General features: G+C 39.6%; 1 protein-coding gene and 1 long non-coding RNA gene across 4 annotated transcripts in view; both read right to left on the reverse strand.

Moving 5' to 3' along the window:
• The window catches only part of CNTNAP2 (contactin associated protein 2), a 1227525-nt gene that overhangs the window by 1080137 nt on the left and 122833 nt on the right, over nt 1–24555 (reverse strand). The window lies entirely within an intron of this gene.
• On the reverse strand, nt 11030–15099 carry LOC129202533 (uncharacterized). 2 transcript variants are annotated; one of them, XR_008575737.1, is made up of 3 exons: nt 14978–15099; nt 13561–13658; nt 11030–13366 (listed from the first exon to the last, which is right to left on the reverse strand). It is a non-coding gene; the product is annotated as an uncharacterized LOC129202533 (long non-coding RNA). The 2 variants fall into 2 exon arrangements; XR_008575736.1 differs by having other exon boundaries at nt 11030–13379.

The raw sequence follows: 24555 nt of genomic DNA on the forward strand, positions 1-24555 counted from the left end.
TGTCAGGGCTCCTCTGCTCCCTTTTGGCTCGGTCACTGCCTGCTGCTCATGCCTGCCCCACGAAGATGGCCTCTCGTGCCCTGCAGCTGGGGGGAGGCAGGCTTTTTTTGCCCCCGGTGGGCTAGCAAGCGTCGCCGGGGGTTTTTTGCCTGCCTCTGCAGCACTGAGCACCGGCCCCTTGCCAGGCCTGCTTTGGGCCCCTTTGGCCAGGTGCCTGCTGCTCACGCTCCACGAAGGTGGCCCTCGTGCCCCGCCTCCGGGGGGAGGAAGCTTGCTAGACTCCCAGGGCGGGCCCCAAGGGAGGCCCGCGGGGGTGTCTTCTTGTCCTCTGTGGCACTGAGCACAGCCCCTTGTCAGGGCTCCATTTCCCCAGGGTTTCTTGCTTGGGCAAAACAGCCGGTGCTCGGAAGGGCTCCAGCCTTGCTGCAGCAATACACGCGCAGGGCAGGCACGAGAGCCCTTTTCCCGCATCGCTGGCCAAGAAGCACCGTGGCAGAGCAAGTTTTGGAAGGCCAAAAGGATGCTTATCATCGGCCGGTGTCATACTTTGGAAAATACCCCACGGTTCCACCCACCTCCTCTTCTTGTTTGTTTGTGTGTGGTGGGTACCGCGGCTCCTAGTTCAAGTTCTCCCTCTTGGGAGAGGACCCGGGACTGCTTGGCCTGTATTCCTGCTGCTGCTTTCTGTGGCTCTGTGGCTTTCCTTTGCCATAAAATAACATGAAAGAACATAAAATACCAAAGTATAATGAAACATCACATAACATACTAGAAAACAACGCAAACAAACACAACAGAACCAAACGTAACATAACCATAAGCATAACATAACCATAACCATAACATAAAAAACCCGATAAAATAACCATAACATTCCATTCCCTAAGATTACAAAAGTTACATTAAAAAACCAAACATAAAACATAAGACAAGAAAACCCAAAATCTTCAGAAGAGAAGAGAAGAGAAGAGGAGAGGAGAGGAGAGGAGAGGAGAGGAGAGGAGAGGAGAGGAGAGGAGAGGAGGAAAGGTAATATGGAAGGTAACAGGAAAGAAAAAGGAAAGGAACAGATTGAAAGCAAAGCAAAGGAAAGCACAGGAAAGCAAATGGAAGAAAGGAAAATAAAAGAAAAATAAAGGAAAAGCAAAGAAAGTAAAATAAAACAAAAGCAAAGAAAGTAAAATAAAAGGAAACGGCAAAGGAAACGAGGAACGGAAACGAGGTAAGGAAACGAGGTAAGGAAACGAGGTAAGGAAACGAGGTAAGGAAACGAGGTAAGGAAACGAGGTAAGGAAACGAGGAAAGAAACGCGGAAAGGAAACGAGGAAAGGAAACGAGGAAAGGAAACGAGGAAAGGAAACGGGAAAGGAAACTAGGAAAGGAAACGGCAAAGGAAACGAGGAAAGGAAACGAGGAAAGGACACGAGGAAAGGAAACGAGGAAAGGACACGAGGAAAGGACACGAGGAAAGGAAACGAGGAAAGGAAACGAGGAAAGGAAACGAGGAAAGGAAACGAGGAAAGGAAACGGCAATGGAAACGAGGAAAGGAAACGAGGAAAGGAAACGAGGAAAGGAAACGAGGAAAGGAAACGAGGAAAGGAAACGAGGAAAGGAAACGAGGAAAGGAAACGAGGAAAGGGCACAGGAAACGAGGAAAGGAAACGAGGAACGGAAACGAGGAAAGGAAACGAGGAAAGGAAACGAGGAAAGGAAACGCGGAAAGGAAACGAGGAAAGGAAATGAGGAAAGGAAACGAGGAAAGGAAACGAGGAAAGGAAACAGGAAAGGAAACAGGAAAGGAAACGGCAAAGGAAACGGCAAAGGAAACGGCAAAGGAAACGAGGAACGGAAACGAGGAACGGAAACGAGGAACGGAAACGCGGAAAGGAAACGCGGAAAGGAAACGCGGAAAGGAAACGCGGAAAGGAAACGCGGAAAGGAAACGGGAAAGGAAACGGCAAAGGACACGAGGAAAGGAAACGAGGAAAGGAAACGAGGAAAGGAAACGAGGAAAGGAAACGAGGAAAGGAAACGGCAAAGGAAACGAGGAACGGAAACGAGGTAAGGAAACGAGGTAAGGAAACGAGGTAAGGAAACGAGGTAAGGAAACGAGGAAAGAAACGCGGAAAGGAAACGAGGAAAGGAAACGAGGAAAGGAAACGAGGAAAGGAAACGGGAAAGGAAACTAGGAAAGGAAACGGCAAAGGAAACGAGGAAAGGAAACGAGGAAAGGACACGAGGAAAGGAAACGAGGAAAGGACACGAGGAAAGGACACGAGGAAAGGAAACGAGGAAAGGAAACGAGGAAAGGAAACGAGGAAAGGAAACGAGGAAAGGAAACGGCAATGGAAACGAGGAAAGGAAACGAGGAAAGGAAACGAGGAAAGGAAACGAGGAAAGGAAACGAGGAAAGGAAACGAGGAAAGGAAACGAGGAAAGGAAACGAGGAAAGGGCACAGGAAACGAGGAAAGGAAACGAGGAACGGAAACGAGGAAAGGAAACGAGGAAAGGAAACGAGGAAAGGAAACGCGGAAAGGAAACGAGGAAAGGAAATGAGGAAAGGAAACGAGGAAAGGAAACGAGGAAAGGAAACAGGAAAGGAAACAGGAAAGGAAACGGCAAAGGAAACGGCAAAGGAAACGGCAAAGGAAACGAGGAACGGAAACGAGGAACGGAAACGAGGAACGGAAACGAGGAACGGAAACGCGGAAAGGAAACGCGGAAAGGAAACGCGGAAAGGAAACGCGGAAAGGAAACGCGGAAAGGAAACGGGAAAGGAAACGGGAAAGGACACGAGGAAAGGAAACGAGGAAAGGAAACGAGGAAAGGAAACGAGGAAAGGAAACGAGGAAAGGAAACGGCAAAGGAAACGAGGAACGGAAACGAGGTAAGGAAACGAGGTAAGGAAACGAGGTAAGGAAACGAGGTAAGGAAACGAGGAAAGAAACGCGGAAAGGAAACGAGGAAAGGAAACGAGGAAAGGAAACGAGGAAAGGAAACGGGAAAGGAAACTAGGAAAGGAAACGGCAAAGGAAACGAGGAAAGGAAACGAGGAAAGGACACGAGGAAAGGAAACGAGGAAAGGACACGAGGAAAGGACACGAGGAAAGGAAACGAGGAAAGGAAACGAGGAAAGGAAACGAGGAAAGGAAACGAGGAAAGGAAACGGCAATGGAAACGAGGAAAGGAAACGAGGAAAGGAAACGAGGAAAGGAAACGAGGAAAGGAAACGAGGAAAGGAAACGAGGAAAGGAAACGAGGAAAGGAAACGAGGAAAGGGCACAGGAAACGAGGAAAGGAAACGAGGAACGGAAACGAGGAAAGGAAACGAGGAAAGGAAACGAGGAAAGGAAACGCGGAAAGGAAACGAGGAAAGGAAATGAGGAAAGGAAACGAGGAAAGGAAACGAGGAAAGGAAACAGGAAAGGAAACAGGAAAGGAAACGGCAAAGGAAACGGCAAAGGAAACGGCAAAGGAAACGAGGAACGGAAACGAGGAACGGAAACGAGGAACGGAAACGAGGAACGGAAACGCGGAAAGGAAACGCGGAAAGGAAACGCGGAAAGGAAACGCGGAAAGGAAACGCGGAAAGGAAACGGGAAAGGAAACGGCAAAGGACACGAGGAAAGGAAACGAGGAAAGGAAACGAGGAAAGGAAACGAGGAAAGGAAACGGCAAAGGAAACGAGGAACGGAAACGAGGTAAGGAAACGAGGTAAGGAAACGAGGTAAGGAAACGAGGAAAGGAAACGAGGAAAGGAAACGAGGAAAGGAAACGAGGAAAGGAAACGAGGAAAGGAAACGAGGAAAGGAAACGCGGAAAGGAAACGCGGAAAGGAAACGAGGAAAGGAAACGGGAAAGGAAACTAGGAAAGGAAACGGCAAAGGAAACGAGGAAAGGAAACGAGGAAAGGACACGAGGAAAGGAAACGAGGAAAGGAAACGAGGAAAGGAAACGAGGAAAGGAAACGGCAAAGGAAACGGCAAAGGAAACGGCAAAGGAAACGGCAAAGGAAACGGCAAAGGAAACGGCAAAGGAAACGAGGAAAGGAAACGAGGAAAGGAAACGAGGAAAGGAAACGAGGAAAGGAAACGCAAGCAATTCTCTTTACATATAAGGTAACATAAAATAAGATAGCATTACAAGATATAAAACAACCTAAAAGAAACAGATAACGAAGAGAATAGAACGTAAAAGCAAAGAAAAGCCATGAAAAGTCAAGAAAAGAGAAAAAAATTGGAAAGGATTCAGAAAAAAACCATAGCATCATGTAGGGTAATGTAACGTAGAATAACAGACAAAGCAAAGCAGAGCAAAGCAAAGCAAGAGAAAATAATAACAAGACAAATGGATTCCATAAAAATACATACCATACCATACCATACCACCGCATTACATTATATTATAATAAAATACATAAGAAAATGAAACATAAAATATAGTATAATATAAGAAAAGGAAAAACGAAAAGGAAAAACGAAAAGGAAAATTCTCTTTCGAATACAGTAACATGAGAAGATACCATGCCATACCATACCATACCGTACCATACCGTACCAAAGAAAAGGAAAGGAATAGAGGCAAAGGCAAAGGCAAAGGCAAAGGCAAAGGCAAAGGCAAAGGCAAAGGCAAAAGCAAAAGCAAAAGCAAAGCAAAAGCAAAGCAAAAGCAAAGGAAAAGCAAAGGAAAAGCAAAGGAAAAGCAAAAGCAAAGCAAAAGCAAAAGCAAAGCAAAAGCAAAGGAAAAGCAAATTACTCAGAACTATTACATAATATTAGGTAATATAAAATAAGATAAAATAAACAAAAAACATAATGAACAGAACAGAATGGAAAAAGAAAAGAAAAAAAGAACAAGCGAAGCAAAGAAGAGAAGAAAAGGATTCAGAAAAATAACATAGCATCATGTAAAGTGATGTAACATAGAATAACAGACAAAGCAAAGCAGAGCAAAGCAAAGCAAAGAGAAAATACTAGACGAGACAAATGGATTCCATAAACATACGTAACATAAAATATATAACACGTAACATATAATATATATAACATGTAACATGACAGATCATAACATAACATAACGTGGCATAACATAACATAACATAGCATGACATGACGTGACATATTGTAACATAACATAAAATTTCATAACAATAAAATAGAAAAGAATTAAATAAATAAACCAGAATAAAGACAATTGTGATTTGTGATCTTGAGAGTGTTTTTGGAACTGAATACCCCCTGGAATTTCAGGCAAATTACGGTCTCATCGTTGTTTGACTTCTAGCAAGCACAGGGAATAGAATAGAATAGAATAGAATAGAATAGAATAGAATAGAATAGAACAGAACAGAACAGAACAGAACAGAACAGAACACTTCAGCTGGAAGGGACCTACAACGACCATCTCGTCCAAGTGCCTGAGCACTTCAGGGCTGACCAAAGGTCAAGCATGGCACTAAGGGTGCTGTGCAAATGCCTCTGCAACACTGACCAGCGTGGGGCATGGAGCACCCCGCTCGGAAGCCTGTTCCAGGGTTTGGCAACCCCCTTGGGAAAGAAATGGTTCCGCGTGTCACGTCCGACCCTCCCCTGACGGTCGCAGCTCGGAGCCATTCCCCCGCGCCCTGGCTCTGGGTCCCAGGGAGAAGAGAGCAGCACCTCCCTCTGCACCTCCCCTCCGCAGGAAGCTGGAGAGAGCAGTGAGGTCGCCCCTCAGCCCCCTTCTCTCCAAAGTAGACAAGCCCAGAGTCCTCAGCCGCTCCTCAGAGGACATGCCTGCCAGCCCCTTCGCCACCTTGCTCTGGTGGCCGCCTCCAGACGCTTGCAAGTACCTCCACATCCTTTTGAAAGGCTGGGACCCAGAACCGCACACAATACTCAAGGTGAGGCCGCACCAGCGCTAAATATAGTGTGATAATCCCCTCTTTTGACTTGCTGGGTGTGCTGCACTTGCTGCACCCCAGGATGTGGTTTCCCCTCTTGGCTGCCAGGGCACACTGCTGACTCCTGTTGAGCCTCCTGTCAACCAGCACCCCCAGAGCCCTTTCTGCAGGGCTGCTCTCCAGCCACTCCTGTCCCAGTTTAGACTCGTGCCTGGCGTTACTCCATCCCAAGTGCAGAATGCGGCATTTGTTCTTGTTCAGTTTCATGCCACTGATGATTGCCCAATGCTCCGATCTACCCAGATCCCTCTGCAAGAACCAATAAAGTATTCTTCTCTTTTCTCAGGGTCTTATCTACAAAACTTTCATCGGTATAATCTTAATAGTTTTAGCTAGAAGTCTGAAACCATTACTTTGTCATTTTTATGGGGCAACTGTGTTTAGGGCATCATATTACTAATGTTAGTAAGGAAATACTTCTCCCCTCCCCCCAATATATTGTAGAAAATGAGGACTTCTAGAAGGACTTTGTTCCTGGAATATTCAGATAAAACCTATTCTTCAAACATTAAACATCCTTTGTTATTTACCTTGCTCAAACAAGAATTTCAGAAACACACATTGCATAAGCAACTGTCAGTTAGTAGACAAAGGTCAATTTAGAAGAAGGAAAACATTCCTCCTTTAAAATATTATTAATCCAGCTCCTCTTAGAAAGTCTTAATTGTTAAAGAAATCACTGTAGTCTAGCTGCTGTTGTGCTGTTTGACCAGGAAATAAGGGAGTTTAATGTTCATACAAGACTTCGCAGAAAAAGAATCCCAGCCAACACCCACAGTCCTTTTTATTCCACAGCACTTTGCTCTATACTCATCTTTATGGAAAAAAAAAAAAAAGCAAACACCACCACATCATAATCACATTTCAGGTGCAAATAATAACTAGGCCAATAACGTATCTCAAATAAATGAAAAGGACATTTCATTTAAGTGTCAAAATCAAAAATTAGTCATTCAATTCACCTCAAAATACTTAAATAAGTAATACTCTGGGAAAAGTTACTATCACCAATTTCTGTGGGGAAAGAAGCCACTTGTGTTAAACTAGCCCACAATTTAGTCTATTTTTTAAGTACTGCATGATCCTTTCTGACACACAACTTTAAATAAGTTCATCTTGATTTATAGAGTAAAAAATGTTTTTGAGAAAGATAAAATTTATGTTCTGTAAAGAAACTGTTACAAGTGACAATTTTTTGAAACATATGAAGATCTAAGAAAATGGGAAGATGTAATGGAAAATGCAACAAAACTTTAGGGTTTTAAGAATAGCGGAAGTAGGCATAGAAATAGTGTGTGGACCACAGTTAAACTGCTACGCATCCAAGTTCATTCTAATCAATGAAAATAGCTAAGCCTAGCAATGAGGTTGACTGCTGCTTTTAGGGACATTAACAGTATTCAGTCATTTTAAAAGACTTTAACACTGTTTATAGTTAATGTCTGACAATCTAATATCTCATTTAAGATATCTCATCTAAAAGTACTGGAACAGGCATTTAGTTTAGAAAACAATACTGTAATTTCTGCCATGTTTCTTATCAAAATCTTTAGAACCCTACATCCTCTTTCCCAGGTAATGAGGGCAAAAGTTGTTCCCTTTATTTGCTGGGGCAGGAATTCTCACCCACCACAGTTCATTTTTATAAGTCTACTTTAAGAACAGACACTAGTGATATTAATGGAATCAAAATTATTTTGCAGTGAATGCTGCATCTGAATTTATCTCTGTGGAGAATGTCCATCTGAAGGCAAATGATATACAAAGTTTCCCTTATAAGCACACATGCACTGACCTTAAAGCTTCTCAACAGGTCTATTGAGAATTAAATCACTGCTAAGTTTGGGTGACATTCACTAAGGAATAACAATCTACTTTCTAATAAGATGTGATTATTGCAAACAAAAATCCTATTACAATGAAATAATGATAGTTCACACCAAATGTACATTTTAAAGCCATCTAAATGCTATGTTTAATATCAAGATTCTTTTCAGTAATCATCAAATTGGAATCTCTTTGAATCCTGACTTCTGCCTGAATGGTTGCTTTTTGATACTGTGCTATTGAATGTGGAAGACAGACCTCCAATATAGCAGAGCACATAAATCACTTGGGTACCTTCTCATTTTCATCAATATCATTGCGAAATATACTTTTAATTTAATATGGTTTTCATTTCCACAGTTCATGCACCTATCAAACAGTACTTTATGGTCAAGTTCTGTTTTGTGGAACTTGGCAGTACACCCACTGAAACACTGGCCTATACAAATGAAAATAACGTTTTCGTTTCACTCCTTTTTTATGCAAAAACCTTACTGGGTAGTACCAATGCAGAGCTAAGAACTACTTACAAGTCAGTAAACGTGGTTTCAGCAGAAACCGTTTAGCTATGTCAGGCTGGTTTGAACCATCTGTTTTCTTCTCTCTCCACACCTTCACACATGCTTATGGAATCTACCTACCAGCTACGTTTCATGAATACCCTTTCATAACAACACAGATTCTCTTTCAAGTACTCCAAACCTAGCTTACACAAAATGATCCAGCGCTCCTGATTTTATTCAGAAAAATCAAAACATAAGCAGAATTCATCCTCTATTAAGAGCCTTGTTTCCTGGAGCGTGGTTGATGTTTACCTTCCCCACAGATGCATAGATCGGTGCTTCATAAGTTTATATATTTACAGACATTTCTAGATATTGTCATTCTACAATCTCACTTGACATCTGCACTTAGAAAGCTAGCAAGTGGTTCATCTGCTTATTATCACTGACATGAGAAATGCATCTCATTTGGAATTATGTCTCCATAAAAAGCAATGTAAACAACAAACACAAGTTATCAGCAATCTTTCTAATTCTTGATTAAACATTTCTGCAAGCTAACAAAGTGAATGCAGATGCAGAAGTTTCAACCTAATGAGTCAGATGTGTCAAGGTCTTCCTTCAAGTTTTCTGATTCTGGCAATTGTTTGATGTATTCATGCTTTTCATGGTAAGGAGAAAAATAATTATGAGAGACATATTACAATCCACCTGCTAAACAGATTTACTCAGAAGAATAAATAATTTTTTAAAATTTAACTATACATATATAAAAAATTAAGTTGGCAAAGCCACTGAATCTTTTGCGCTAAGAGTTAATTTGTTGTTTAGTCTTCATGGGCTTTTGAGGGAATTTTTAACAATGTTTTCCAAAAAACTTTACTATTAATGTTAAAATTAACACTCACTTCCTGTTTCTTTACACATTTAAATTTACTGTGCCTTCAAATATGAATTGCTATAGCAGCTGTAATTTGGCAAATCTCAATTACATTTTGATGATAACAGAATAAAAAACACTGCCTATCAGAATTTTTAAGTATTCTTATCATCAGCATGGGAACTCAAGGACTAATAATCAGAATTGTATTTTGCTGGACTTTGTACAGAAAAAAAACCCAAACCAAAACAAAACTGAAAAAGAAAGAGCTACTGCATGTAATGAACCACATGAGATACAGGTGAAATGTTACTTTAAAGCTAAGATAATCTGAACCTTTCATTCCTCTTGCCTGATATGAACTATTACATGAATTTGGAGAGTTATCACAACACTAACGGACTCAGCATTATTACTTTAAATTTTATAAGGGAAGTCTTTCTTGGGTCTTTCATCAGTCAAACTAACCATGAAAAGGTGACAATATCGTAATTTTGTCCTCAAATCAGTCTGAAATAGCTACTTTTCCCTAGCAGAAACTACACTGACATTGTGATTGAAAACCACCTGGAATGTGGAATGGAATTTCTAGGATCTGTCTCCTTTTTATTAAAACAAACAAAATAAACCACATAAAAATCCACAATTTTACTTGATTTTTTAAAGGGGAAAGGCTTCCTGAGTATGCTACTGTCTTAAATTCCCCTGACTCTAGAATTGTGTGATGCCTGTAACACCTGGTCCTTAGCTGAACTCTCTCGCACATGATCACTTTGTCACCACATTATAAACGCACGTAATCTCAGGGGAGATCAGGTGTTACATTTAATGGCAATCCTCAAATTTGTCTACAGAACACATGAATACAGACACATTCATCTTCATCCAAATAATTATTGACAAAAAATATTCATCGAGCCATCAGATAGACACGGTGTGCAGAAATACAGCTAGTTTAAGTTCTGAGGAAGCCTTATTCCTTGTACACTCAATGATGAAAGGTCTTATTTAAAAGAGCTCACACTTCACCCTGTCACCTTTCATTGGGAAAAAAAATAAATAACTCCATAAATATTCAGAGAGACTTTTTTATTCACCTGATAAGATCTCTCACAGGGTGACCAACTGAAGATGTGTTTTCTTACAATGGGAGTTGCTTGACTCCCCATGTAACAGAGCAAGCCTACTACAGAAGTTACAATGAGCTAAGCAGTAAGTTGAGGATGTCCCTTTGGGGAAAGGAAAGAATGGCACATAATTCAAGAGTCATCTCTATTTAACAGTGTCTCAGGGCACAGTCTCTCTTACAGTTTAATATCCAAAGAGGTAGTAATTAGTTGATGAGTAGACTTTTCTCAACTTAATCCAGTGTCAGTTAACAACACGCAGTTATGCTTTACGCTTCTTTTTTGAGTTGCATTCATATTTTGCAAATCAGCTTGTTTCGGGAAAAAGTTAGCAATATCCAGGTTATACAACACGTCTTCAAGTCATTAATGGAACTTTTCATTACAACTTCCCCCTTTAGTTTATGTTCCAGAATTGGAAATACTATAGATTTGTATTTAAAGACCATTGCCTTTGGGAAAGCTGAAGGTTCATGGGAATCAGCATATTACTAGGATGACAGTTAGTTAAAATAAAAGTTTATCCAGTTCCACATATCTTTTCAAAATTTTTAAATCAGCATAAGTAGTCTCTGGTATGTCCACTAATAATTGATTAGATTTTTTTTTTCCAGTTGGCTTCAGTCTTCCTCCGTAACACCGGTCTATTTCTATTACAAAGTTGAAAGAAAGACACCAAACTTCATTCATGATAAAGAGCATGTATATTTCCAAAAACTCTGTAGAAATTTTTTCCAGTATCACAAAGCATTGTTTTCTAGGATATGCAATGGGAATCTTTGCTGTTTATCGACCATAACTGTATTTTGAAACAAGCAAGTCTCCCTGGTTATCTTGGCAGCAAATAAACTGGACAAGTAGAGTTTCAAGCACAGACAAGGTTGGTAAAATTCTGGGGAGATTTTCCAGGAGGAGATACATGGAATAGATAGATAGAAAAAATTGGGTAACGAGAACATTGATCACAACAGCCTCATTCAGAGCTTAGGAAATGAAAATTCACCTCTAGGAAAGAAACCAGTAAATGGCTCATTCATTCATATTAAAACAGACATGAGAAACGTAGCTTGTCAGGGTTTACGCAAGCATAAAAAGTGACCTTCTGAAAGCAAAGCCTCCTTACAACCTCGTCATTAGTTTGTAAGTAATAGCATGAATAGATTACATATTACATGGGCTATAACTAACTCACAGGTAGAAGAGGGGGTTTGTTTAGTTAAGTTTTGGGTTACTTTGTAGGCAACATAATTGCAAAGATATTATTAAGGAAGAAACTACAGCCCCTGACTAGGGCATAGATAATTCTCTAAATTTCCACAGCTACATAGGATTCAGCAAGATAATTCTCATTAGTACAGCTCTGGAAAATATATATATTCTCACTATCTCCATGCAGTATTATTCCAATTATGTTGCTTACAAGGTAAACGTATGTTAAAGAAGGTACTGTGAGCTAGTCATACCTCATAACATCAGACATTTTCACTGTGCATACAAACAAGTTACACACTAAAATAAACAGATGGCTCAGGAGATTTATAAAAGGGTGTATAGCTTTCCACCAGTAGCTTACCATCAAACTCATCCTTAAATGCAGATGGCAAATCATTACTATTTGACAACTGTTAGCTTGTCCAACAGTAGATCATTTCATCCTATTTTCTAATGGGCAGACATTGCCAGCACAAAGATCATTATTAAAATCTGTACTAGATAGTATCTTTTTGCAATCTTAGCACAGAAATCAAGTACTACATAGAAAGAGATATTCAGTCCTTTCATTCTCGTTGCTGTCAAGTACAAAACAGGAGTGAAACAGTTTTTGAAGCAAAATGGAGAAATTCTTATGTTCCGTGGATGTATCAGTTGAGTCTTCAAGACTAATAAACAGGTTCTGTCATACGTAATGAAATCACAAGAAGTGCTTAAAAACTGACATACTGTATTCCATTTGATTGCATGCATGCTCATGTGGTATATGGTTTAGATTTCCCTCAGGATTTTACATCATTCCCCAAAATAGACCACATGGCAGCAAATTCTCCAGACAATAAAAGAATAAATTTTGCAGTTGGCAAGTTAAAAATTCATTTGATTATTTTCTGGACACTTGGCACTTCAAATCAGAAGGTGGATGGTCAAGTAACATCACTATTCCTGTTCATTTTCCATCATTCATTTTATTGGTGTAGCTTCAACCTCTGTGACAAAGATTTGATTTGTATACATACATGATGCTGTTCATTTTAACAATTCCTGTATCAGAAGTGCTGTGTCAAGGACACATGCAAAACACTATAAATAGTTTATTATATATTGAATGCTCTCCATTAGCAATAAAAAGCAAAGCACTGAGAGGCACACTGCTTTTATGTTCCGTGTGGCTATTCTTACATGGCTTGAGAGTGGTTGGAATGAATTTGCTATCACTGTGTGCCATCCAAAAGCAAGCAGCAGATTCATTGCAAACCTGAATGAAAAAAGACTACAGAGAAAAAAATAAACAAGCCCAAACCAATGGCTTGTTGCACTAACAGCAAAAGTATTTTAAAAACATTTGGAGAAAAAAAACAACCCACCTCTTAAGTTCTACAGTACTTTGAAGATTTTAGTTTGCTTGTATTTGTGCCTTGCAATTTGTACCACAGAGTATTTGTGCAAACATAACCTATTGAATGAGGTCATTTTCATATAAACCACTGAATTACAGAATGACCACAGGCAAATTTTTTATTCCACACTTTTTCAGATTAGCAAAGTGTATGCAAATCATCTGATATTTGTTATTTTTGTAATCAATCGTCTCTATAGCCATTTAGATAACAACATGTTTGGACTACTACGCAACTTCCTGATTAAAACACCTATGGATTTAGATGTCACTTCTCTTATTTAAAATGTCTGCAGTTATTCAAGACAACATGATGCTAATAGCATCCTTGCCAATTAACATCTTAGAACTGTATATTTACATGCTGTTAACAAGGTCAACTGGACTGCTTATGAGGAGAGGTTCCAGAATATCAGCATCAGCCTCCTGTTGCATAGCCTCTGACACACCATTTAACTGTTTATTTCACTGTGATCTGCAAAATAAGACTATTCAAATGTCTTGCAAGGACTCACAAAAATTGTTTCCAAATTTTTATCATTTGCAGATGTTAAATAAGCACTAATCATTGGTCACAATGTTATTAATTGTATCAAACTACAAAAGTAGTGAACAGTTCACTGCCCATATTTAGGTTAAGATTATGTCCCTTCTTTTTTTAATCCTTACCTTTTTCCTGTCTGATTTAGCCAACTGTCTGACTTCTTCATTTCAGTTCTCCAAATGCTCAAGGACATTTAAGCCAAGTGCGCTGGATTGTACTTTGCCTATAGAAATTATTAGGATAAAAACAGAGGATAGGAATTGGATGTGGAGGTTTCACAAACCATGCTTGTGAGAACAATAATTGTTCTTCTCACTTTCAAAGATCCTTATATCTGAAAAAAACTTAGTTCTTAAATGAGTTGAAAGTTGAAACAAATATTTGCAAGGAAATCAGTCACTTGTCCTTGTGACTGCGATTCTGATCACACAAAATTCAAGTTTTTTTGAACTGAAACATCAGCAAAGTAGTTAACTCATTTTCTAATTCAGCATAGAAATGGAATATGGTGAACATCTGTACCACTTAAGGTTTTTTTGTGCCAAGCAGGAAAGTAATTTATCAGATAAGGAAAATGTATATTATATATACAAATATGCAGAAACTCACATATTACCAAGAAAATATTAACCTGAAAACTGGTTTTCTTTAAAAAAAAAAAAAATACAAAGCACATCCCTTTTTCATATGTTCATATTTCTAAAGAATTTGCATCTTTCCCCTACCCATTTGTTACCATTGATATTTTATCAAAAACACGTCCCTTTGTATTTCATAAGTTATAGGAGAAAGTGTTAATTTTTATCAAAACTTTTGTCTGAGTTCCATAATGCTGAATTCTGGAGACTGCTGATAGTGTCTACATGAGAGATTAACTAGAATGATTTATTAGAACTGTGTAATAGATTTGGGTTAAAATACACATTTGAGTTGCAATGCAGAAATGTAAAAGAAAAATTTAATTAAATTTGGTCTCAAAGATTGCTTTAAAACTTTAAAAGTGAAAATGAATATTTAGATTTCATCTCCAGTTAGAGAGAAGAAAAAAAGTTCCCTCAGAGGTAGAAAAAGCCTTGACACTATTTTTAAGGTGGTATTTCAGGTCAGGGCAGAAGAGCACAGACTGAAGTCTTTCAGAACTAAATTCAGTTAAAACCTGGATGTGTATTTCATACATTTGCTGTGTGCAATGCAGTCAAGAAGTGTCTCTATATGGTGCTGGCATGATCAAGCTTCACTCTAGTACCTTATCCAAGTTTCCATGCTCTTCGCAACTGAGGTAAGCTCGTAAAGGAGAAAAGATGACCTCTTAATAATGAGCAATGAAGTAGTCACAAGCTCCTCTACTTACCCAGGGAGATTTTGCTGTGTATGACTAAAGCTACAAAAATGGCTCCAGACAAGATGGGAGAGACATTTCTTCATATAAAAGAAAAAAACCAAACAAACCCCAAACCTCAAAATCATCATCAACAACAACAACAACAACAACAACAAAAATCCTTACTCCACTTTGGTTTACACAAAGACTAAATAGCCTACCTTTAGTGAAATTTTACTGTATTTGTTTCCCTTTTGTACCGGCAGCAGGTGTGGGCAGGGATCTGCAGTCTCTGTGAGGAGAGGCGGGGGCTGCCCCAGGCCCGGCACTGCCGGCTCCAGCCGGGTCCCGCCGGCGCGTACCAAGGCACTGCTTCCGCTGCCGGGAAGTGGCTGCGGCCGGTGGGAAGCAATGAATAAATTCTTCTTTTTTTGCTTTACTTACGTGCAGCTTTTACTTTTCTTATTAAACTGTCATTATCTCCATCCGTGAGCCTTTTTGCCGTCCTCTGTTTTTCTCCCCATTCCCCGGGAAGAGGGCAGTGAGCAAAAGGCGGGGAGAGTTTTTCACTGCTGGCTGGGGTCAACCCACCATACCTTTTTTTTTTTTTCCTAGAATAGCTTTTGTTTTTTAAGCTAGCACCAATCTAGCAATGCATTTACACCTGAGATTATCTTTAAGCCATGCATATGTCCCACAGTAAACCCCATGTAAATAGTCATCCATATTGCGGTCCTTGTCCCACAATGAGAAAGATTGTGTCCGTATCAAAGTATGCTTGCACAAGAAAATTACTGTAGGAAAAAACCCCACCCAACCTAAAGTAGCAAAACCAAACTCTATTTTCCCCTCCATTCCTAAATAAGATTTCTTTTTTAATTAAAACATTTTCAACCTCTTTATTATATTCAGAAAAAAAATCAACTGGCTAAAATCAAATCATTTTAGGATGGCATACTTTTTTAATTTAAAATTAATTTAAGGTATTGGGTGGGTTTTTTTCATCCTATGGTTTTATCCCAATTATTTTTCAATATCAGCTGCTGTTTCCAGGGGACTCAGCAGATGAAGACAGGGACATGTGCCGACTGCCAGGGCCATCATGGACAACACAACCCCAAGTGAACTGTTGGCAGGACTTTCCCAGCACCACAGCCCCAGGATCTGCTGCAACCGCCGTCATTGTGCCACACCACCATCACTGCTTTTGCCAAGAGGAAAAGAGCTCACCGCTGCTCTTCCCAGCAACTAATGCAAATTCTGCACTTCTCAGGGGCCGAACAGGCATGAATGTGCTTATCCCAATAATTAAATTACTCATCTGTTAGTCCTACACTAATCACACAGACTTTATTCTCATCTGCTTTCAGGATAGTTTCAGTAGCCCTGTCTTCAATGTGCACAGTTTGGTTTTGTAATTATCAGTTATTACTAATGTATTTTAATCAGTTTATCCACCCTCGTTTGTGCCTCCCTTTCACTTTCAGCTCTACAGCAGTATCTCCCTAGACGGTGGTTTCTTCTCCATCCCCAGCACTCCTTGCCTCTCTTGTTACCCACAGCCATCATTAGCACAGAAGAAGTGCTGTAAACCCTAAGTCTGCTCCCTGACCACTCTGCCCAAGACATGTCCTGACAGTCAGTAGCTGAGTGCCATGCGGGGGCTTCACCGAGTGATGTGTCAGTCACATCATACTCTCTTGCCTTTTGCATAACTCCACCTGAAACACTGAAAAATTATTATGGGAATGCCGCATGAAAAGCATTGCTTCCAGAAAATTAAGGAAAGCAAAATATATTTCTAGATATGGAAAACAGGATTTTTTTTTTTTAAAGAAGAAAAATGAATACCAAAACTTTTTTTCCCCCCAAATTTGAAATGCCAGATTTTTATATCTGCCCAGTTTGAAACTATTAAAAAAGTGTTCTAATTTCAGAGTATATTGAATATTCATCTCCAAAGTCAGGCTTCCTATATATGAATCAAGTATCTGAAATACTTTATGTCTTCTTGTGGTTTAACCCGGCACGCAGCTAAAACAACCACACAGCCATTTGCTTAATCCCCCACACAGTGGGATGGGCAAGAGAATCAGAAAAAAAAAAAAAAAAAAGATAAAACTCTTAAGACACTGAAACACTCTTCAGAGAACACAAATTACAAAAATCCAACTGTTTATAGGCAAAGGACTTGGGCAGAATTTAGGCTGTCTGAGTACAGCTCCTTGTGGCAAGTGTCCAGTTATTTAGCAAATGTGCTCTGCAAGAGGAGGGACTACGCAAGTATAAGAAGAGATGGCTGATCCCCATTACAGCAAGGTACCTGAGAACAAGTAGTTGCTGCGCAGCCTACCTACATCATCAGGTTTTACAACAGCCTGCTTGTCAAACATGCACTACGGCAAATGCACATGCTCCCTTTTTAGAATAAAACTGGGCAAAACAGTGTGATATTTAAATATATTAAAGACATTATATATAGTGATATATATATAATGATTTAAAGTTATTAAAGGCATTATATATATTAAAGATATTAAAGATAATGTTAGTATTTAAATTAGACCAATGAATAACCTGACAGTTTTAACTTCTTTCCTCCAGTAATGAACGAGGTTTAGAACCAGGATCCAGACTATTAAATTCAGTGAACAGAGGTGCACTGCCGCAGGCAGTCAAAACACTCATTGGGAAAGATTGATTCCATACAAGTAACACTGCAGTGGTAATATCTGGTGCTCAGTAGAGATGAAAAGATCTTCTCCCACTCCTGCCCTCCCTTCCCACTTGTTTGTAAAAGTTCGCTTCAACACTCTGTAAAAAGAGGTTGTTTGCTAAGTCTTACAAAGGCTTTTTGAACTCAAATGTAAATAGGTACTTCAAGGATCTCAGAAATACTACCATACTCCCAATAGATTCTTGAAGAAATAAATTTTTAGTCCTAGAGAGCAAGATGTATTTAGGGCCTTTTAACTGAGGTATCATTTCCTTGGGGGAGATATATCATGGAGAAATTACTCAAGCTTCATATCTTGAATAGTTTAACTCAAAGCTGGAAAATATGGGCTATGGGAAACATTAACATTTTCTGCAGGCCCTGTACTGCCCCAGAGGAATCCTCAGTGGACTGCCGCTCGAGTGCAGCCAGAGCTCAGCTGTCCACATTTTTCCTCCAGAGCTGTACCCCACCGATAGATACCACGTGGAGTCAAAGCTTTCCCTTTGTCCATGCTGGAACAATGTCTTGCTGTTAGCACAGAGAAATTCCCTCTTCCTTCTGAACCCTCCAGCAACTGCCTCTTGAAAAGTTAAAAAAGAACATGTGACAACTTTTAGAGCATGAATATCTATTCCCAAGAGGGATGTTCTTATTTTTTCCCCTGTGAAAAATATCAGGTTTCTCCTTCACTTCTGTTCAGAAGCCAGTAAGACGACAGGCCTAGGACCCAATCTTCCCTACCCAGTTTTAAACCTCTAGAAAATACATATGCTTTCTTAGCCATTTCTTCTTCTTTTGTATTCCCTCCCTTATTGAACTAAGTAGCAATGAGAACTGGGTAACTTCTGGGTAACTTCAGTCATTGTATTTTCAGTACTGGGAGAGTCACAATAAAACTCAGCTTCAAATAGTGGAGAAATACTGTCCATATGCTGTACAATTACACGGGAATTAAACAGAATAGATCTTTGAGACATGAACAACCAAAGGTGGACATCTGAAGAACAGTTTCTTGCTTTTCTACAGTTTCATTTTATTTCTGTTTTTTCTTAAGATAACATTTTGATAGCTCTTTTGAAATGTACTCTACTGGAAGGCCATTGAAATACCCTCAGTTACTACAAATACCATTTTCAATTACAAATATTTTTGAGGACTAATCTAAATAAATACTTGAATATGGGCATCACTCTGTCTGAATTTCTTCCATAATGTCTTTAGTCTCCAACAAAGACCTAAATTACTTAACACTATTGAAACAAAGTAGGTCTCCTCCTCAAGACTCAGCAATACCAAAGCCCAGGTCCTCGTCCAGTTCAAGTTTGAGAAATATATCCTACTATCAGAAAACCTCCCTTCCTTACTGTAACTCCAATATAATATTTCTCTCTGATTACTGTCCTGAAGTCCTGAGTCTTCTGGATACTTATCAAGTAATATATGACACAGTTAATCTAAGGCATGGCAATATACATTTTTGTTTGCTTGTTTTTCTGCAATGAAGGCAACGTGCTGGAGAGTTGACCAAGGGACTGTCTTAACAGTATGAGGCAGCACCTTCATTTGTGCTTCTTTACCTAATCCCTAGTTAGCGTATGTGCGTTAGAGGAAAGATATCTGTGCCTGTCAATTAAATATTTGACTCTGACATGAACAGTCCCGACTATGTGCAGTATAATTTAAAAGGTTATGTACTTTTCAGATCTACAACATGCCCACAGTATACTAATGTAGGGGTTTTTTGTGTACAGGGGACAGTACAGGCCTTGCAGACTAAAACAGAAAAATATCGTCACTGCAGACTAAGCACCCAAAGAAAACCACCACTTAGTTATCAAAGATAAAATCTAGACAAAGTTAAAAAGATAAAAATATTGACTGAAATTCAGCTGATGCATTGGTCCAGCTGCAGCCGGGATTTACCTTCTGGCACCAGACTCCAGCCTCCAGTTGGGCTGACTGCGAGTACAGCAACAGCATGGGGGAACAGCTTCCCTCATTTTGTGATTTCAAACACTGGGTAAAGTTAGTCAATGAAAATACCTTGAAGCTACCTCCACTGTATATTTCAAGGCTTGTAGTCTATCTGTACAGGTTTTGTAGGTATCTTTACATTTGAAATGGGGAATACCTGTCTGATATTTTCTCCAGAAATAAAACAAATGTTAAATGTTTGACTTGATGTTGTTTCAAGTAAGAGGCTGCTAAAGCTACTATAGCATCAGCAATTCCATCCATTGGTGCCAGCTATGCACATAGCACTACTCTGTAGCAGGAGGAGCTTTCAGTGTGTCTTCAAGGATTCCCAATTCAGCTGGTACGACATTAAAACAACTAAGATTAAGACAACATCACGTCATAATTTCCAGAATCTTATAATTAAAGCATATTACAATAGAAGCAAGCTTGCCAAAGGATGGAAAATATAATTGAAATATTTTTGAACCAAACATTTTAGATAAGCAGCATACTAACAATAAAGGTCTCCTTCCTGAGGGAGAATGCCTCACTACTATTTCAAAAGCATGTGAAATATTCATAAAGCTGCCTTGAAAACCAGTATTTACATGAACGGTTGCAGAATATAAATGCTGCATTAATGAACCTAGGTAGTGCTACCAACTCTGCAAATACCACAGATGCAAATTTACAACAAATAAAACTAAACATAAGTATGCTACCAAAATGCTAATATATACAAGGCTATGGAGGAAAACTTAATAGGAAAGAGCTTTTTATTTGAATATGGAAGATCTTAAATCCCATTTTGGCTCCATATTTTGGCTTTTCACACATACCACTTACTAAATGGTTGTCTGGTTTTGGGTTAGCATTTGAGCAATAGGCAATGTTCAGCTTCAGTGTTCTGTAGTTTATCTTAATACATTATTACCAAGAATATGCAGATTAAACTTCCTTATATGTTTGTCTTTTCTGTGCTTGCAGTTAAAACATGTAATTACTAATTCATCTGTGCTTGTATTTGACATTTAAAGCCAAAGCATCTCTGGCAGTAACTTCCATAAAACTTGGAAGATTTACCTATACTTCTCCCATCCTTCATTTCATATATTGTAGCCGAGTACATTCCCTCCATAGCCCAAAGCCATGCCTCTTTCAACCTATAGACAAAATTACCTGCTTCTGCCTGATGGACAGGTTTAGTGCATGAATTAGTTCATATGCAATTTATCTTTTTTTTTTTTTTCTTTTTTCTTTTTTTGAGCTTCTCAGCAGTAAAAAAACACTCCAGGAGTCAGGTTCAGTGGAAAGGTAGGTTTACCAAAGTGACCACATCTGGAATTTTCCACCCCTGTAAATAAAGAATTCTACCACTTCCATGTTCAACCTAGGCAATTAAGGATCCTTGGTTTGTGTGCTTCTAGACCTGGTTAGTCATTCACTGGGGTTTTACAGAATTAAAATATCAGTTTCATGTTGTTACTGTAGTTACTGCAAATGCAGTAAGAATGACTATTTTCCATTAATTAGTCTCCATCTTTAAAGAGAGTGCACTTGATTGTGATGCAACCTATCCAGCCAATTTGACAGCTCATCTACATTCATGTCATCCCCAATTAAACCCCAAATATATTGTTATAGCAACGATTTAAGTGGATATATGCTGTAATTCACTACACAGCCATACAGGATTTGACTGCTGTAGTCTGCAGGAATTCACACAAATTGGTCTGAGGCAATGCTGAGGAAAACTCTGTTGGTACCCTGTCCTGAGAAGAACACTCTTTGCTGTCACATATAAACTGAAGCTGTGGAAAACTGTTCCTTCTTTTTGTCAGTCTCCTGCTGAAACAGGAATAATTTTTATTCCTATGTATATATAAATAAATGCTTCCCTGTGGCTTCCTGTGCTGTAGCCCTGCCCTTCAAGCCCCGAGTGGCAAGCACATTCTGTTCTCTCCTTCCACTCTCTGTCCAACTGCCTGCAGAATTTGTTTGGGTTTATCATAGGCTAACACATGGACACTCTGTCTGCAAAACATAAGGTAGCTATTTATCTGGAAATTAGGAAAAAAAAACCCTGAAAAAGCCATAAAGCTTGTCCTGACTTGGCTTCACAGCTGGATCTCGGTCCTGCCTCAAAACTATGGACTTGTCTGTCAATCTGGGCTCTTGGCTGAAGCTGATTGCCATCAATTGCTCTGCTTGCCCCTATTATGAGACTGCCCCTGAACCTTGAGTCATGGTACCTGCTTGCCTTGGTGTCACACTTGGCTCCCAGCTTGCCCTCCCTTTCGGCGTGTGCCCACCAGTGCTGCTCCCTGATAGCCTCCAGGCTAACACCTATATACACTGTGTTTGGCTGGGGTATAGTTAATTTTCTTCATAGTAGCTGGTATGGGGCTGCATTTTGGATTTGTCCTGAGAACAGTACTGATGACACAGGGATGTTTTTGTTACTGCTGAGCAGTGCTTACACAGAGCCAAGGCCTTTTCTGCTTCTCACACCACCCCACCGGCGAGGAGGCTGGGGCTGCACAAAAAGCTTGGACGAGACACAGGTGGGACAGCTGACACCAGCTGACCAGAGGGATATTCCATACCATGTGATGTCATGCTCAGCATATAAAGCTGGGGGAAGAAGGAGGAAGTGGGGGGTTGTTCAGAGTGATGGCGTTTGTCTTCCCAAGTAACCGTTACATGTGATGGAGCCCTGCTTTCCTGGAGATGGCTGAACATCTGCCTGCCCATGAGAAGTGGTGAATGAATTCCTTGTCTTGCTTTGCTTGCATGTGCAGCTTTTGCTTTACCTATTGAACTGTCTTTACCTTAACCCATGAGTTTTCTCACTGTTACTCTTCCGATTCTCTCCCCAATCCCGCTGGGGAGCCGGGGGGGAGTAAGCGAGCTGCTGTGTGGTGCTTAGTTGCTGGCTGGGGTTAAACCATGACACCATAGCAGTCAAAAGATACTCTATGAATATACAGGTTCAAGGAAAATTAGAAAGTAGCCTGAGCAGGATGTTTTCACTGGTAGGAAATCCACTGTACTTTCTCTCCTTGAAAATATGAGCCATTATTAAACAATCGCAGTGGTCACAGTGATCTGCTAAAAGCCTCACTGGAATTCTTAGAAATGGGGAAAAAGGATCAGGGACAATGGGAGCTCCCTACTTAGCAGTGGGGTCCAGGTGGGAAGTGGCAGGACATTGTGCAGCAGCTATTTTGGAAGTGGAACACCTGACTGTTCTCAGATTGACACAACCATCAGTCTTATGCAAACATCTTTAAATTTACACATTGTGGAGTTAGAAAGCCCATGAGATGATTTTGCTCTTTGAAAAATTCAAGGCAATCATAGTCATAACCTCTTCACCATCTCCCTCTTCTTCACTTATTCCTGTTGCTTCAGAGGAAAGAAAATGGTACATTTGATAAATGCTGTTCCCTAAGTGATCTTACAGTATCTTATTATATTTTAACAGTTTATAGCATAAAACTATTGATACACAAAAGTCTTGCTGCATTAAAAGATGATCTTTTCCTCTGACACACAGGGAATTAATCTTACTAGCTAGCATGATAAAAATTCTGCAAGAGTCCTGCAACCATCCTGCTGAATTCTGCGATGAGCAGCTGTTTCAGAGTAAACAGAAGAAAGTATTAATGGAGAACAGAGGAAAAAAGAAATCTCTGGCTGAACACTGTCCCTGCCTTTTCCAAGGAGACTGAAATATCTTTTTCTGTAAGTATTTAACATTGCAGCTCGCACTTGCTGCCACTTAAGGAGTACAGAAAGAAATAATTCAAGTCATGCTAACGTACTGATGCAAATGCAAACCTAGTCTAATAAGGTATTAGAATAATATCAACATAAATAATAGCTTCTCTGTAGCCCATAACAATGATAGGTAATTTAATTTTAATTAAATGTCAGTGTGAAAACTCTCTCTGAATTTATCATATTAACTCTTCTGACCATAAGGGAAAAAAAAGAAGAAAGTGGCTGAATGGTTGTTTTAATATTCTATTGTCATGCAAGATATCGAACCTGCTGGCTTTCTGATTAGCACTGACTTCTTTTGGCATTAAAAAACCCAAGGTCAACTGTTCTCACACAAGACAGTGTTATAAGCATTGTGTAGTAAGGAGCACATAAAACACATCAGAGCCACTGCTTGCCAAAATATTTGAGCCCCTCTTAGCTCTCCTATCAGAAGGAGATGGAGATACACGCTTGGATATCATCAATACCCAAGAAGGATTTCAGTCCATATCTCCTCACTAAGCTTTTTAGCAGCCTTGTTTATACTTTCATGAGAAGGATGGGGGAAGAGAACCCAACTGTACTCCAGATGAGAAAGTTAATGAGACAGAAAAATAATGTCCCAGTACAAATCTGTGAGGAGAACAAAGCCCAGATTAACCACACAAGCCACCTCACAGAGCCAATCTGCAGTTTCAGTCTTGGTCTGCACTACAGCATTTTCAGGGAGATGGTTCTTTCCACTCCAAGTACTGCAGATGATGGACACCACGAAAGAAGTCTACCAGCTATCCCTTTGGCCATCTCTCTTCCAGGTATTTATACACATGAATTGCACATGACAACAAATCCAGGAAAAATGAGAGTAAGAGGCTGTAGAAGAATACAGTAAAAATGTAAGCAAGATAAAGTAATAAGAAATCCTCATTTTCCATCAAATCCCCCTAAAGTATCCTGGCTTCTTCACAAGGTTTGTCTCACACCGTCATCCATAAAAATAAGTACCTTATTGTGGTAGAAGTGTAATGCAACATCAAAGTACAAGAAGCAGGGACCAGGCTATACAGGTACAACACATAAAAAGACATAAACACATAAAAAGATATAACACTTGGCAATCTGACCTCAGCATCAAGGGATAACTTTAAAAGCTTTTCTTAGTGCCCTAACTCTTTTCAAAGATGGTGTGAATTGTACTGTAAGTATTTTTTTTTCTTTCGGAGCCATTTTCCAGAATTATGTAAACTTGCTAGTTTACTTAAAAAAGAAAAAACACAACAAATGCACAAAACTCCCCACCACAACCTCCCCCCTCTTAATAAACACATACATTTTCAGGAACAGAAATGGATT

Source organism: Grus americana, chromosome 2, assembly GCF_028858705.1.
Source record: "Grus americana isolate bGruAme1 chromosome 2, bGruAme1.mat, whole genome shotgun sequence".
NCBI classification, from domain to species: Eukaryota; Metazoa; Chordata; class Aves; order Gruiformes; family Gruidae; genus Grus; species Grus americana.